This window comes from Camelus bactrianus, unplaced genomic scaffold (assembly GCF_048773025.1).
Source record: "Camelus bactrianus isolate YW-2024 breed Bactrian camel unplaced genomic scaffold, ASM4877302v1 HiC_scaffold_41, whole genome shotgun sequence".
Taxonomy (NCBI): Eukaryota; Metazoa; Chordata; class Mammalia; order Artiodactyla; family Camelidae; genus Camelus; species Camelus bactrianus.
In genome coordinates, this window is record NW_027413957.1 from 155,360 (window position 1) to 172,764 (window position 17,405).

The 17,405-nt window shown below is 41.8% G+C and overlaps 1 long non-coding RNA gene across 1 annotated transcript in view; it reads left to right on the forward strand.

The window, feature by feature from the left end:
* The first annotated feature begins 289 nt into the window (after nucleotides 1-289).
* The window catches only part of LOC141576834 (uncharacterized), a 34,880-nt gene continuing 17,764 nt past the window's right edge, over nucleotides 290-17,405 (forward strand). Inside the window, exons 1-6 of the long non-coding RNA XR_012505269.1 lie at nucleotides 290-845; nucleotides 4,341-4,526; nucleotides 7,000-7,224; nucleotides 10,281-10,452; nucleotides 13,391-13,590; nucleotides 13,893-14,016. This is a non-coding gene — a long non-coding RNA (uncharacterized LOC141576834). The remainder of the gene's footprint in view (nucleotides 846-4,340; nucleotides 4,527-6,999; nucleotides 7,225-10,280; nucleotides 10,453-13,390; nucleotides 13,591-13,892; nucleotides 14,017-17,405) is intronic.

Below are 17,405 nucleotides of genomic sequence, written 5' to 3' on the forward strand. Positions count from 1 at the left end.
GATGAGATATAAAAGAATGTAATATCTTCTGTTTCTGAAACTTTTCTTTGTTAAGTTGTGTAGAGCTAAAATTAAGTTTCAAGCACCAGCAGTTAAGAGTCTGGGTGGTTCTGTGGGATCGTTAGTCAGGGATGTGTCTAGATCCTGCTAGAGTGTCTGAAGCTGGCAGGAAAAGACCCATAGCTAGGATTTGTTATCCTAGGGTGTCCTCCATAATGGTTCCATAATGGTTACATGCGGGAGCCCAAGATTAGGTTAACAAATTGTAACAGACCCCAGCCGCCTGTCAATGTTCAGAAGAAAAATGTGTGCTTAGTAACTGCTTTGCAAGCAGGAGCCTGTGCATCCTCACTCCTGTCTCCTTGCCTTAAAAAGCAGAGACAATGCTTTGCTTGCATAGTTGATGCTTTAGATAGAACTCTGCTCATTTCAAAGCAAGGACCCAGGCCCTCAGCTATAAAAGCTGGGCTTGTGTGCTTTTAGATAGTCTATTATCCCCAAAACAAAGACCTGGCTGGTCTCGTGGTCTGCTTTGTAATTCACATATCTAAAGGATGTATCTTATTCCCCTCACCACATGACTTCCCTAAAGATACACTAAGCCTTTGTACTCATTGTGGATTCCACAATCTCTGTCTCCTCCCGTCTTTCCTCAAGTTCCTACTTATTATCACACAACTGTTAATGACTTTTTCCTTTCGTTATACACAGTAAATATAGGAGCATTTGAGAGGCTCGTGGAGTTGGCTCCCTACTCCTTCTCTTTTTCTGGACTTTTCCCACAGAGTCTTGAATAATCATTCCGTGTCGGTACGACTTCTGCCAGCCATAACCCACAGTTCCAGGTGAGAATGATGCAGGCTTTATCTCTCCTACCCAAGGGAGAGAGAGAAGAGAATTGAGATCTGCTCCCTTGTGGTCCCTTCCTTCCCCAGGGCCACTCCAGTTCACCTGCAGCCTTCTGGCCTCTGCTGTCAGGGCCTCTGTCCCAGGACTGACTGCAGCCATTTTTTCCCTTGCCAACATTTCCTGTGCCTTTCAGAAGTTGGTCTTTTCTCTGCAATTCAACCCTGGCAGATGTGATGGTGGTCAGTGTGCTGGTGGGCAGTCACCTGGGGACTCCCAGGAGCCATGCTGATTCTCCTGAGTCTCTCATTCGGGGTTACAAAACTGTCGAGAACCGGAGGAAGCCCATTCACGTGAGGTCAACAGAGCATTACATCACTTTCATTTTATTTTTGAAATTTCAGTGGAGAAATTATTTGTAGCAAACTGTTCCAGTTTTTTGGCTGACTGCTTTCCTCACCACCATTTCCTTGTTGGATGTGGTGCTTGTTTTAAGAACCAGGTTTCTTCTCTGGTTATTTCTAGCAGGTGGGCTTGCCGAAACCTTGATCTGCATTTGAAGCAGAATGCTTCATCTTGATGTCAAACTGATTTTCTTCATTCTGAATATTTCGTATACACTCAGCAACGGTTTCAAGTGAACTGCTCTTGTCCAATTTCGGTTAACTCACATTTGCTGATCTCCTGCTTACATGCTGAGGGCAGTTTCTTCTTCCTGTAATAAAAGTTAGCAATTTGCATTTACTATGGGAAGGTACTGGCCCGAGGTGCTTTTGTTCTTAACAGTTTTAATACAATTCACCCATTAATATTTACACCGGTTTTTACTCTATGCCAAGAATTGTGCATCCCAGTCAATCTTAGAATATTTTCATCCTCCTAACATGAAACCCCATATGCATAAGCACTCATTCCCATCTTCCCCATCCTCCCCCAGCCCCAGGGAGCCACTCTTCTCTCTCTGTGGATTTGCCTGTGCTGAACATTTCATGTAAATCGAGTCAATTCATGTAAATGGAACCGTCTATTGTGACTGACTTCTTTCACACTGAGTAACGTTTTCAATGTTTGTCCATGTTGTTGCCTGGGTCAGTACTCCATGCTTTGCTATTGCTGAATAATATTCCACTGAATGGCTGGGCCCCTCTGTTTACCCATTCATCAGGTGATAGGCATTTTGGTTGTTTCTTCTTTTTGGCTGTGATGAATAATGGCACCGTGAACATTCCTGTAGGAGTTTTTATGTGGACATTTGTTTTCAGTTCTCTTACGTGTGTGCCCACAGAGAAGAATTGCTGGGTCATTCAGAAACCAACTGTTCAACTCTCTGAGGTCCTGACAGGCTATTTTCCAAAGTAGCCACCCAGCGTTACATCTCACCAGCAAGGGCTGCTATCTCTGATTCCTGTGTGTCCTCATTAGTTCTTGTTATTCTTTTTTTAAATATAACCTAATGTAGTGAGTGTGAAGCGGTTTCTCCTAGTAGTTTTGACATGATTTCTCTTACAGCTAATGATTTTGAACATCGTTTCATTGTGCTTATTGGCCATTTGTATATTTTCCTTGAAAAATACCTTTTCGGATCCTTTATTCATTTTTTAATTTAGTTGTCTTTTTTGTTGAATTGTAGGAGCTCTTTTTTATTTGGAGATACAAATTCCTAATCAGATAAATTATTTGAAAATATTTTCTCCTGAGTGTTGTTTTTTTACTTTCTGGATGGTGTCCTTTGAAGCAAAGTTTTAAATTTGATGAACTCAAATTTATCTCTGTTTTCTTTTTTCCTTGTGCTTTTGGGGCAATATTTAAAATCTGAGGTATTTTATTTAAAATTTACATATAAAATATCTTAATTTTTAAGACCGTCCTAGGAGACGGGTGCTGTTGTTGTCCCCATTCTATGGATAGGAGGCTGAGATGCAGAAAATTTCACTGACTTATGACTGTCAAAGCTACCCAGTGCTGTGGGAGTTCAGAGCCTCATGATTGTCCCCAAGCATCTGTGCTCTTCAGCACCATGCTCCACTACTGCCTGGAATCGTTAATGAAAAAGTCTTTCCTTTTTTGGTTTCTTGTTTGTTTGTTTTCTCATTGGGAACCTCATCTCCTCAATTTCCTTTCGGATATCATTGTAGGTTTATTTTAGGTCTCATGTAGGCAGAAGCATTGCTATCAGTTAACTTCTTTATTACTCACTCTCCGGTGATGATTGTTGCTATTTGACCTAATCAAGTCATGCTTAAGTCTTTCCTGCTCATGACACTGAAAAGAGTCATGACTTACAGAATGCTCAGAGAAGAAAATAATTGATTGATTTTATTTTGCTACCCAATCAAACCAATCAAATAAAAACCCCGGTGTTGACACAGACGGTAAGCCCTCCAGAATAGGGTCACTGTCTTCCTTGTGTTTCATTTGTTTGGTCGCAGTGTCTGGATAGTGGCTTGCTGTCCAGCAGTTTTGTGAGGATACGGTGTTCGTGAATCATTGTAAGGACAGAATTTTGACAACAGACTGTATTGGTCATTTCACGAGGGAAAAGATAATATAGATATACTGCTCAGATCTATTTTAAAATTAAGTTTGGAATGTTGAGAAGAGTTCAAGAAACCATACAAAGATCTTTTTCACTAATTTTAGATCTATCTTAGGCATATTATGATTACATAGCAGAGTAACTTATCAAGTAGATTTGACAAGAGGTGTGTATTATTGATTATTTGTTTTAGTTGAAATATTCTACCTGGGAAAAAGTAATCAGTGCCCATAAATGAACAAATATGTTTGTATTTCTATGCAACATGGGAGCAGACTTCATATGTTTCTATATAATATATATGACTGTGTGTTTTAATCTGTCTGTCAGTGTATTTATAGTTTTTCAGCAATGTTGTCACTTTAGAATTCTTCTAAGAAAATCACCCCCCATTCTAGCGCAGTTTGTACTGTGTATCCTGTCTTATGCATGGGATTCCACTGTCTCCTCAGTGAGGAATTTCCTCCTCTACTGAGGTAGTAGCAGAGTTAAAGGAACTGTGATTTCTAGGCCTTTGCTCTCCATGTGCTTGCATTTGGCTGTCAATCGCGATTTTCCATTTCTTGAGTTTTCATTGTTCAATTAGAATTTTTGAAAATAACTACTAATATGTTTCACAGGTCTCCCTAGAAACTTGATGTGTTTGTGCTTTTCAGTTTTCAATTTCTTAAAAATGTAAATGCACTCTTGTTTTTAAGTAGTCCTTTTTCACTAGATATTTGTTTACCTCTTTATAGTTAAAATACTTTTTTTCCAATGAATGAATCGGTGTGCATGTTTTAAAAGATACCTTACTTTTTATTTTCCTTATTATAACAATTATATTCATTCTAGAGAATTTAGAAAATAAGGATAAACACAGTAATAATTTAAAAATGGCCTCTAATCTCACCTAGAGATACAGTTGTAAAGTTTCAAATTTAGAATTACAAGTCCTCTCATGTTCTTCTTTTTCAAGATCGTTTTGGTTACTGAGACCCTCGAATTCCCATATGAATTATAACAGCAGCAAATCAGTTTTTGCAGAGGAGCCCGCTGGGATTGTGATCGAGACCACGTAGAATATACGGATCACTCTGGGGAGCATTGCCATTCCAAGAGCACTGTCTTCTGATCCAGGAATGTACGTGGCGTGTCTGTCCAGGTATTTATGTCTACTTTAATTATTTTCAACATTGCTTTGAATTTACAGAGTATTATTTTACTTTTTTTTTGCCTTTATACTGAGGACAAGTGTGTAAGGCACTGGAATCAGAAGTGTATTTGAGCCCCGCCCCTTTCTGCCACCATGGTCTCTGCGCTCTTGCTTCACCCTCTGCAAAATCTTGCACAAAATAGGACCTCAGTAACTCTCTCTTGAATGAATGATTATATGATTGTAGGATGATGCTTGAGAGTCTTTGTGATGATTTTTTCCTCCAGCCTTTCCCCAATTCTTAACTATGCCCTTTCTCTTCCTAAACTCCAGCCTGGGTTTCAGCCTGCCTGTGGGATTGATTTTCCCTGTCTGTAGACTCTTCCTTTCACTGGTTCATGATAATGTTACATGGGGGCTGTGGAAACTTGCTAGATGTCAAGAAAGAACAAATCTATTGCATGCTAGTATTTTTACAGTGTGGTATTTTTTATCAATTGAAATTAAATCAGGCTGACCCCCTGAGCCCTCCCGTGAGCTCTTTTCACTTTCCTACATCTGATACGCTCTGGTTGCTACATGTGCCCTTCCCCCAGCCTTGGTTTTTGGGTTGAGTAAGTCATCATCAGTGGAGCCCTCTCTTTAAAAGATGAAGAGAACATTGGCTCCTCCCTGGTTGGGGATTTGGATGAGATGAGATACCAGATAAAGAATGGAGCTCCACCTCATTCTGACCCCCGCTCTTTCCGTTCCGTTCTCCAGAGGAAAAGAGTACAATTCAACAGTATAAAGATTGATTGTGAGCTAATGAGATAGACAAGACAATCGATCATTAATTAAATATCCTTTCATGCCAGAAACAAATGTATTATACACACAAAAATTACACAAAGCATGATAATATCGTGCTTACAGACGTGTGTCCGAGTTCGATTCCTGCTCTGGAGTGACCAGTCCTGTGAGATGGAGAACTGGTAGGTCGGCTTAGGCTCTCCAGGACTGGTTTTCTGTCCTGCAGAGATGGGGCTCGCTAGGCTTCCCTCCCCCGTAGAGGTGCTGTGGGGTGTAATTGTCACACGTGCACAACTGCTCGTTCCTCGTAAGTGCAGGATAGCATAGATTTTGCGGTGATGGCTTTATGACTGCCCCGTGTAGACTCTCAGTGCTCCAAAGGGATGCCTTGTGGTTTGGAGATTGGATTCTCATTTCTGTAAATACCCAAGGATTGTGGTATTGGGCCCTGCTGATTTGAATCTATTCTTTAGGAAGCACATATTGTAGATATATTTTTCAAGCATGTGTGCTTTTTTTCTTTTATTATTTATAGTTCTACCCTCTCATCTCTTGGTGTGACTTTTCATGGAATCCAGGAAACAGTCCTAAGCTACCTGCCTCTTCACTCTTCTCCGTGGTGGTTTTCTTCCCTGACTAGAAGAGGGTTTTGCACAGGAAATTTTATTTGTTCTCCTTTTCTTGGAGTCTCTCTTTCAGTCTGCCCATCTCTCACCTGTCCATCTGTCCATTTATCTACCCACTCATTCTTCTGACTTGTTCCAAAAAGCATTTCAGGCAGCTTACAGAAGAACAGATACCAAATAAACAGGTTAGAAAATGGGGCCAAGTTCAAACTGTGAGGCTAGGAGGCGAGCCTGTGTGAGGGTTGCAGCCGTGAGACACACGCCTCTGCCCTGTGACTTATAAGATCGACAGCAAGAGTGTACCTGATGCTCCCAGCAGACACAGGGTAACAGGGTTTGTGGGAGATGCTCACTGGCTGTGAAATAAATAAGTGACTCAGGAGAAGCCCAACCTTTCCAGCTACATAGGCTTAGGAGAATATTTCGAGTGTCTTCCAAAATCAGAGTATTGCATTGTTTCTTTTGTCAGAGTTCTACGTATTGTTGGTTACATTCTGTACCTGGAAATTTCTCCAGAACTCCTTACCAAGTGAGTGCCATTGCTCGGGAATGAGGTGGTTCTGCTCATTGACGGGGGTTGGCCAGAAACCGAAAATGACAGCTTCAAAGGAGCCTGGGATTTGTCAGTTATGTTTTGTCAGTGCTGTACATTTCAGGAAATGCTTTCACACTTTCTCTCCATCTGAGGTGGCAGCGTGCTCTCTTAGCAGCATAAGGAGCTCAGAGCCATGGGATGTTGGGGGCTGACTGCACTGCCGTCAAGACAGCCAAGCTAGTCACTGCAGGAGTGGTCCTTTCACATAGTGCATTTCATGTTCTATAGTAGAAGGTTTCAACAGGGAGTTAATTAACTGAGTTAATTAACATTTAATAAATATGAAGCTTTGATGAAAAGACGGTTATAGGCAGAATATAAGTTGTGAACACTTTGAAAACGGTTTCATTACTGAAATTTCAGTAGGGAAGATACACAGTTTATCTTATTTATGCCTCTCTTTTAAAGTAACAAAGAAACAAGACAGAAAAGGCAGAGGATGATTTCTGTTCTTCCTCTCGGCTTGCAGGTGCCCTCACATCCAGTGGCATCCATCCAGACACCAACACTGACACTGGCCATGCTCAGAACTGCCTCAGCCCTGAAGACACAAGTGACAAATAAAAGGGGGCCGCGCCCTGTTACAGCAGGTGCTCTCACTTTGTGGGTCATTATGTAACTGCGCGGTGTTAATCAGGATCGCCCGTTCTACATTGTGTGGCGCTGCTGCAGTGTCTCCTAGTTATTTGTTTCTGTAAGTACTCGTGTATTATTCTCCAATGTGTGGTACTACACATCTAAAAATGCTTTTTTCAGATGAAAAATAATGTATATTTAATACAATAAGTCTGAAAAAATGGACATAAAAGGCTATCCATGTCCCACTACTCAGAAATAATAATTAACACTTTAACATCTACTTTCTGTTCTTTTCATCAGTGTGTATCAGCTCTGTCATAAAAACCAGTGAGTACTCTGTGCCTGTTTACTGTGTGGAGACCTCCATTTTCCATTCGGCTTATTACATATTTTTCTACAATATTCTATCTCCCCTGGCATGATTTTTAATGACCAGTATAGCATTATGTCTTGTGGAGGCATCGTCCATTTTACTTCGGGCTTAAATAAACTTTTAAATTCCAAGTATACTTAACTGAAATACTGAAAAGAGAACTGTGGTGGTACCGAAAGAGCCCTAGCTCCCTTCCCCTTATTTCCTGAGTCTAAAAGCTGTTGCCAATGTGGTGTATATATTTCACGACCTTTATGCCTATGACATATATATATACCCATATATACATACATACATACATACATACATACATACATACATATGAGAAATCTATGTATATGTGTGTATATATTCTTTTTTGAAAAATAAGGCCATACTATATGTTTTCTGCAGCTCGCTTTATTCACTCAAGGGTATATCATAGACGTCCTCCCACTCCAGACTCACCCAGTCCTTTCAGATAGAGTGGAGGGGTCTCCTGATGTGCAGGTGTGGTCTCTTGTGCAAGGACACCTTTGGTGGGAGAGTGCTGTGGACAAGGCCCTGGGCCACAGGGAAACGCCGGCCCCTCAGTGCCCACAGCTCACCGTGATTTACCGCATCATTGTCTTGATGGTGGACACTTAACTTTTCTCCAATTTCCACTGTCAGAAAGGATGTTTGACTGGCATCTTTCTTTAACAGACATTCCTGTGATCTTGTATAAGCATGCCTTTAGTTAAGTCTTCTGGAAATTTAGTCCCTGGATGTGACATTTACTTTCATCACAGGCTACTTTCAAGTGACTAGAAATTCCTTCTCCAGTGTGGAATGAGAAATGTAGAATAACTTATGTAACCAATTCTCTATCGCTGGATATGATTTCACTTCAGCTTTTCTTCCCACCAGTGTAAACAGTACATCTATTTGAACTGATTTTTTTTCTAAAAGAAACGATTCCTAGAAGTGGGGTTGAATCAGTGTGTACACACGTTTTTCAGAGTTTACATATAAATTGACATGTCATCCTCCAAAAAGGTCGCTCACAGTTTTTTCTCCCACAGATGGACACTAGCTACAATATCTTTTAAAAATATTTACCAATAAGATGAGCAAAAGTGCTTTTTCATTGTTTTAGTTTGCATTTGATGACCAGTGAGGTATTGAGCATTTTTCACTGATTAGCCATCTGACTTTTGAAAAGTGAATGATCCATTTTGTCCTTTGCACAAATTTAAGTGAGGAAGCTTCTTTTTGCTTTGTGACAGCTCTTTGTATGTTATGAACATTAATCCCTTGTCTTCATCAACATCTATCACAGAGTTTTTCCTTGTCATTTCTTTCGTTTCATTTTGTTCAGTAGGTTTATTTTTGTTGTGGCTCAAAATATTCTTAAGATAGTAAATGTCTTCCTTTTGTGTTTTATCTTTGTTCTTATTCTTAGAAATACTTTCTTATAATGGTATAAATCTCTTAGGTAGGTTTATTTAATGTCTAAGATGGAGATGATAATAGTACTTGTTATAGTGAGGAGAAGTTGAATTAATGTGAGCAAAGTGTTGTATTTGCTGTTATTAGAATTTTAATATTTACATCACTATCTGTAATTTTTTTTGTGGTCATTATGACAGGAATAGAATTTGTTCTTTCCAGGTGATACTCTGATTGTCCCAGGACAATTATTGACTTCATACTTTGCTCTTTGATTTGAAATCCCACATGTATAAAATACTTATGTACACTAGAGTCTCTTTTTGAGCTCATGATTTATTTCTGTCAATCTTACTTCCTTACTCCAGTGCTATATCTTACATATTGTAAAAATTAATTATTATGTGACAGTGCGATTTTTTTTTTTTTTGTTCTTTCTTCCATCCCAAACTTTCTTGGCTATTATTATGACTTTATTATTCCTGAAGAATTCTAAAATATATTGTTCAAGTTAAAAAAAAATCAGATAAGAGTATTCATGGGATTTTTATTAAGTTTTGAATTATTTTTAGGAGAACTTCCATATTTACAAAACTGTTTTCCTCCATGCAATATGTTGATGTCTCTACATTCACACCTCTTATTTATCCCTCAGTACAGTCCTGTAGTTTTCTCCATGTACAATATGGGCATTAATTTTGAGTTTATTCCAGATTATTGTTGATGTTTTTGTTAATTTTTTAAGTGCATTTTTTGCTTTTATATTTTTTAACTGTTTAAACTGACACCTAGGAAGGCAGATTCGGTTTGTAAATACTCACTTTGTAACAAATCACTTAAAATTGTAAGTATTAAGTAATTGTTTGAGGATCCTTTCTTTTGTGTTTTTAAAAAGTTGTTTCCAATATTATCAAAATGGTCATAGCTAAGAAGTATAGGTGTGGAGACAGATGGAGAGAGGTAGTGTGGCTCATGTACAAACTCTGATCACTTTCATGGCTGCATTTAGGCTGGAGAAGCCCCAGAAGAGCCCACGTTAGACCAGGGGTGGCTTTGTATGCACTTGAAAGCCAGCTTCCCTACCTTTATGGTGAAGCCTGGTGGGCGTGGCAGGTAGATGATCAAGGTCTGATCAAGGTCATTGGCTGCACAGAGCGCTGTGTCTGTAAGAACTGGAGTCCATCACCATGGGAAATGCTTGGTGCCAGGAACACTGCAGGGGAGCTGGGCAGTCTGTGTGTTAAGGATTTTCCAGTCCTGGGAGTGGGAAGATGAGACTCTGCATTCAGATCTGAGTTTGAATTCATCCTCTCTTGTTTACTGGTCCTCTGACTTTTGTCAAGTTATCTACCCTCTTTGAACTCCTATTTTCTTGTCTCTCAAAATAGGAGAATTACGGCCTGCTGCTAGAGTGTTTGATCAGGATAAATGATTTGTGTCTATAAGATGCCACGTACAGTCAGAAGCTCAGTGAGAAATGGGCTGTCACCTCTTCATCTGCAACTCAGTGCTCGACAGGACATCGGGGCAAAGCCAGTCCGTAATTTGTTTGTGATGCAAGTAGGAACAAAATTAATGTCTTGCCTTTCCCTTGCAGTATTACTACTCCTTTGCTTCATTTACTTCTTTCCTCCTTTCCTTTCCCCTCCTCCACCAAAAGATCCTGAGACTCTCTCAGAACACTAGATTCAAATTACTTTAAAGGGTGTCTCATCCTCATGAAATGACAGTAACTTAAAAAAAATCTGTACAGATACCAGACATCATTGTATTTGATTTACACACACACACGCACACCCACACACACACACAATCAGCCTACCTCCCACTTGCTGAGGGAGAAGGACCAATTTTTCTGAGTTTTCATTCACTGAGCGTGAGAGCAAAGTCTCTTACGCAGATTTTCACCTTGCTTAGTGCATGGTGTTTTTAATTGGATTTCTGCCTTGTGGCCATAGAACTATTCTCCTTATAGAAGAGAGGATGTACAGACATATACATTCTGCTGAGATATTGGTGTCAACATATTTGAGTTGGAAAGGACTTAGGACAGCATAGAGTCGTAACTTTTTATGGGTGAGAATTCATGATAGTGTAACTTGGACAAGAACCTAGGTCTTCTGTCTTCGTGTCCACGTGGATGAAGAGGCAACAGGGCGGGAGATGGCAGGGATCCTTCTTGCTTGAGTTCCAGGGTCTTGCTAGTTTTCATTGCTCAGCTGCCTTTAGTTTAGGTCCATGTGGCCTCTCATGGGAAGGTCACTCTATCCTGATAGACTGAGTTTCTAATCAGCAAAAAGCCCTGGACCCACTCATATTTCCCAGAGTATTTCTGCTGTCCTGCTGACAGTTTATATAAATGATACCTAAGAAACTACTGGATATAAAATCCTTATTGTTATCATTTGCCCTCAAGTTCCATAGGAATGGGGTGCTGTCTCAGGCTGTCTAAGGCTAGATCTGAACAAAGATAGGGTGATAGGCTGTGCTGCTGGACCCTCCCCAGTCATAAGGGATTTCCACCTTAGTTTTTAGAATCAGACAGATGAGTTCAAATCTTGCCTTTACCAGTTATTAGCTTTGTGAACTTGGGGAAGAAACTGTACTTGTTTGTGTCCAATTTTCTTTATCTGTAAATAAGTTCAGTATTTACTTTAGGGTTTTTGTTTTAGAATTGAATGAGCTAATTCCCTCATTTATACCTAAAATACTGATTGTGTTGTTCTATGCTGGTGCCTTGGTAGAAGTTTATTAAGGGACTCAGCAGTGAGAATGCAGGTGGGGGACCCCTGGATCATAGAGCTTATATTCCAGGATATGCTTGTAAAAGACTGGATGTGCAGTGGATTTTTAGTAAATGTCCATTCCTTTCCTTATCCACATTGATTGTGTATATATCTTTGTCCAATATATGAACAATTTTTTATTGCAATTTAAATCTCTTTGTAGTATTTAAATTATGTAGCTATAACAAAATACATGAAATAAAATGATTTGTCTTTTATTTTCTTTTCAATATGCAAAACAATATAAAATTGAAAAGAAAAAAAGGTTTTGAAGGAGTAGAAATAATTTTATTTCTGTGGAATCAATTCCCTATGTTAGGTTTTTTAGTTGTGTTGTTAAACAGCATATAAAATTGATAGGTTGTGACTTCAGTGTTGATAGCTAGGTGAGTGTAATTTCTTTTTGTGGTTGTCTTTGATGAATTATTTGCACTAGATCATAAATGATGTGCATGTTACATATTGGAAACGAGGAAAGAGTGGAGACATACTACCTCCAATGCAGTCATCTTGTTACCAAGTTGAAACTCGTACTGCTTGCTGCATGACAGGCCAATAAATCGGGAGATTGAGGTGTTGGAGCAAGGAATAGTGACTTTATTTGAAAAGCTGGCAGACCCAGAAGATGGCAGAATGACATGCTGGAGAACCGTCTCCCCCAAGTCAGAAATCAGTCCGCTTTTATACTAAAAAGGGGTGGGGATGTGGTTGCTTGTTGCAAACTTCTTGCGGTATGAATTGTTTCTCCTTGGAATTCTTTGTTCTTGCAGCTGTCTACGTGGGTCAAATCATGGTGCCCCTCTAAAACCTCCAAAAAAAAAACAAAGTTGATTCTGTATTTTGCAATTTGCCATCTCTACATAAGTGCAGAAGAGTTAACATCGTGAAAGATCAGAGCCCGGAGAATAGGCTCTCCTGGGTATTTCAGGCTAAAGGCAACTTTCTTTTACAAAAGGTACAGAGCTACCAAGTCTGAGCCTAGAAAACAGCAAAGGTTTAAAGCCAAAGGAACAGATCTAACATGCAGTCAAATTTATTCTTTTCTATTACAATTTCTTTTTCCACCTCATAAATAATTTTAGTAAGACACATGAGCAATTTTTTTACTTTTCCTTCTTAGTAACGGATAAGTGGGCCAAATACATTTATGAGAGCAGGGATGCTGTGCGAGCATTGGGGTCACAGCAAACTCTTGTTGGGGGTGGTCGACTCTGCAACATGTCTGATGCCCCATGGGTGTTGGTGAGGGACCCCATAACCAGGGGCTCTCTTCAGGAACCAGCATATGGGCATTGACCTCTGGAGACCTCTTTTTCAGCTGCCGGAAATTTTTTCAGACACTGTGACTGAAAAACCACTTCAGCTGGTGATAATTAGGGAATAAAGGAAGAGGAAAAGGGCTTGGATTAGATTAGAAAAGAAGGACAGAATATCAGGGAAACTCGGGGCTTGGCAGTGGGTACTTGGGAGAGAGGGGAGCAGAGGTGGGGTGGGGCACGGCTCTGGAACCAGCTCCTGCACCTGTCCCAGGGCCCAAGTCACACAGCTTTTAATTGGCCCAGGACGCTCTCCTGTCTGGATGTCACCCTGGGCAGAATCTTGAGAATCGAAGGTAAGGGGTGGGCAGCACTCACCTAGGGGATCACTGAGGACTTTGTTCAAGTCCACGGTGCCTTTTCTGGTCATGTGTCTTCACTTGCCCTTTATCTTAGGATCTGAGGAGCAGGAGCAAGGAACGCAGGGAGAGATCCAGGAAGACATCTGACTGTGTTAAGAGATGACAGTCACAGCCACACGGGGAGCGAGGACACTTGCAGCAAAGTAAAACGACTTCACAACTATTGCATCAGAGCTGCCGGTGTGAGAGAGCCTAAGCCTGTCTCAGAGTGCAGGGGACAAGCGGAAAGGAATGGTAAATTTCCACTGACAGTTGAAATTTTGTTAAATAGCCTACTACTGTTGCTTGTATCACTTGAATGAATGCAGGCATATTTCTATGGGCATTTATATGTTCACTCAAACCCACCAGCCACTCTTACCCCCATTGGGGATGGGCTTTCTCAAGCCCAGTGCACCTCCTGCTTGGGTGGGCCACGCTGCAGGTCCTCGCCTGGGGCCGGGCTGCTGCAGGGCACTGAGTCCCCGAGGCACGGCCTGCGAGACACGACAGGAACACCTCTGCTCTTGACTGAGGGCCTCCGTTTCCCCCTGCAGTGTAAGAATGCTGGTGACTGAGTTAGAAGCATGCTTCAAAGCTGTCCGTGTCCTTGCCATCCAGAAGCGGAGCCTGGGAGCTTCCGAATTTCTCCAGAATGCGGTTTACATTCATCTTCGACAGGTGAGTTTATGTCCTTTTAGAAGTGGAGGAATTACTGCAGTTTTCCTGGAACTTACTCACCACTAGTCCATCTGATTTTTCTGTGCTAGGATTCAATATGGCATGCTAAAATTTCTGGAGTCAGATCTTGAAACCCTGATGAAGAGGATTATTTTATTTCTTTATATGATAGTATTTTACTTTCAAAATTCAGAGTTTTCAGTTCTTTCAAAAATTTTTTGGGGGGTTGGAGAAACAACTTTGCTCTTACCATCTTTGTGACCTATTGCTATATGCCTGTCACCTGTCTTCTGTCACTTGTGAGGTGGTTCCATTTGTGACCCTGTCTGGGTTGTTCATGGTATAAAACATAAAGTCTGTAAAAGTACAGTCCCTTTTATTCCGAAGACATTCCACAAATACTACTTAAATCTGGGTGTGGTTTTAAGAAGACAGAATCATTAGAACATGTACTTGCAGGTTGATAGTGCAAAATCCCCAAATCAATAGTCTAGCTCAACATCTAAAATCTTTCTAATCTACCTTGGATTTGTATGGATAGTTGAAGCAGTTTGCTAAGAACTCAAGACCAGGGTTAGAATACAGGCTGGTGTAGCTCAGCAGGTCCTCCCAAGATGATGCTCTGGCAGAGGGCAGGTCCTAGGGGAGAGGGCGTGTCCTCCCCTCTCTGAGCTGACAATTTGATGGCAAAGACATTCATCGGGTGAAGAACTTGGAGTTTCTTCTAAGACCAGTGGGTTTGAAAACAGTCCTAAAAGCGTGGGAGTGACACAATCCCATTTGTCTCAAGTAGGGGAGAGTGGCTTTGGGGCCACTTTGGAGACTCGTGAGTCCAGGTGGGCAGTGTTGGTGGCTTCCACTTGAGCGGTGGGATGGTCAGCGGGTAAAAGCGAACAGATTGAAGGCATGTTTAGATGGTAAAAAGGAAAGGATGAATGATGTCTGTGAAGGTAGGATGGAGTAAGGAACAGGTTTCTGGGTGGATTAATGAGGTAAATGATGGTCCTGCTGTGCTCTGAGGAGGGAAAGCTGTAGAGGGATTTCTGGGGGATAACTGAAGAGTTCAGCTGTGGGTAAAGTGAAAGGCTGTTAGATGTATGGTTTGGGAGCTCAGGTGAGAGCCAGTAGTGAGTAGGGGGAGGGGAGAGAGACTTTCAAATCAGTTTGTCTTGTGAACATACAAATTAGGATGAGTAATGACACACTTAAAACCTCTATATTCTGTATTTAAAGCCCAGTAACATTTTGCTATATTGACTGCAGAGGTTCTTAATTTTTTTAATAGAAATAAAATAAATAGAAACAAAATAGTGGAGTTAATGAACATCTTAGAGTTGATGTGTGTCCTTGTATATATTTTGATACCTCATCTGTTTATAACTATAATCTACAAAAAGTTAACTTGCTTAGCATAAGAGTTAAACAGAGAGACGTGACACACACTGTTAGGGGTTGCAGCTGATCACCTTGGGCAAATTATGCCGCCTCTCTGTTCCTTAGTTGCATCTTCTGTGACTGCCCCTGGGCCCCTCATCACAGCTGATTTCCTAGACTAGATGTTGGGAGGGAGGCTGCTGAAGGGAATAAGAAGTGGCAACTTCTAGGGATATTGAAGAGAGAGACAAAAACAGATTAAAGCCGATAAACTGAGTAAAAATACCCTCAAAAGAGAAAGAATCCCGCAGTGTTTTGAGCCCCTTAGCGTAAGGGAAACAAAATCAGGTTTACCCAAAGCTCTTGAGCATGTGAGTATTGTGGGTGGGAGGGTGTCATCAGAAAAGGGTTGAGAAAAGGCCTTTTCATTTCCCTAGACGTTTCCAGTAAGGATGGGGAGCAGAAGAGAAAACCCCCTGCTTCACAGTGGAAGCTGCTGTTTTGTGCAAAACTGACCAAAGGTTGGAGACCAGTCATCAGCGGTGCTGGCAAATGAAGAGACTTTGAGATTGGGTGGGGCACTTGCTGCGACTTCCAGGTGACCTGCTGGCTGGGGGCTGTGAGGCGGGCAGTAGGTTTGCAGGGTGACCCGGGCATAATCCCTGGCTCTGAGGCTGCTGGTCTGACTAGCAAACCTGGGCACCCGCAGTCCTAATGGGGCAGCTCGGGATGTGGCCTGGGACACCTGCTGAGCTGAGGGCGAGAAGAGGGCTTCCCTGAGGGGGTGTCATGCGGAGAGTGGGAACGTGCTTCTGCAGGGGAGGAAGAGCCTCTGAGCAGGGTGCTGGATGCACAGGCAAGACCAGCCTGAGCACGGAGGATTCTGGGAGCCAGAAGTCATACAATGGCCCGAACCGCCTTGTTCCTGCGAGACTGCAGGGAAAAGATGCTGAAAAGGTAGGCTAGGGTCAGACCCTGTGGTGTTTTATGAGTGAAAGTAAAGGACTGGTCCGGCAGGCAGGAGAGAACCCTGTGGGCGTCCCAGCTGGGGCGTCATGCCGGAGGGAGGAGCAGAGTTATAGACTTTGCCACTTATTAGCTGTGTGACTTTGAGCAAGATCACCCCACCTCTCTATATATATATCTTCATCTGTATAGTGACAGAGTGACAAGCTCGTGTCATCAGAAGGCTTAGTTTAGCTCTGATCCTCTTTGTCCAGTCCTGTCAGTGCTGCCCTGCAAGGTTCTGCAGCGGCCGCTGTTACCCTGAGATGGGAGTGCGTAGAGGGACATTGTAGTGCCCGAGGGCAGGAAGGGGTTGCTTTAAAAGCAGACATGTTGCCGCCTGCATCTGCAGGCCTGCAGGCAGTTTGGTTGAAGGTCCTGCAGGGGACTTTGGAGGCCTTAGGTTGTGGAGAGTACTTTGGACGCCTTAGCTTCCTCTAAGTCTTGTTTTCCCTTGCGGACCAGATTTGCCTTTGCAGATTGATGCTGAAGATTTGGGCTTCTAGCAAAGCTGTTTTCAGAGATGGGTATATACGTAAAATATCGTATAAAATAAAATGATTTATTTAACGTGTGGGACTTCGCAGCTGTTGGGAACAGCTCTGTTGTCCTGGTCGTCACGGAGGTCACCAAGGGTCAGCAGAGCGTGTGGGAGGACAGGTAGCCTTCAGTGCTGCTGCGGGTTGTTCTCCCGAGTAGAGCACTCTGCTGAGTTGACTCTTCTCTGAGTTTGGTTGCCAGATGAGCAGACAGCAAATTAATGAGTTCTGGTGGGATTGTATAATGACAGGAAGAAAGAGGAAACCGTAGTTTTTCCAGACTAAAACACGCTTTTGTTTCATGATCCAGTGTGTTCCATTATAGAATTGATGAGTTCTGTCTATTCTGGGACTTCATTGAAATAAACGTTCAGCCTAAATGTTAAGAGTTATGTTTTATTTGGCTGGAGGACTCGAGCCGGGATGGCAACCTCTCAGATCACTCTGAGGGACTGCTCCCAAGAGGTAGGG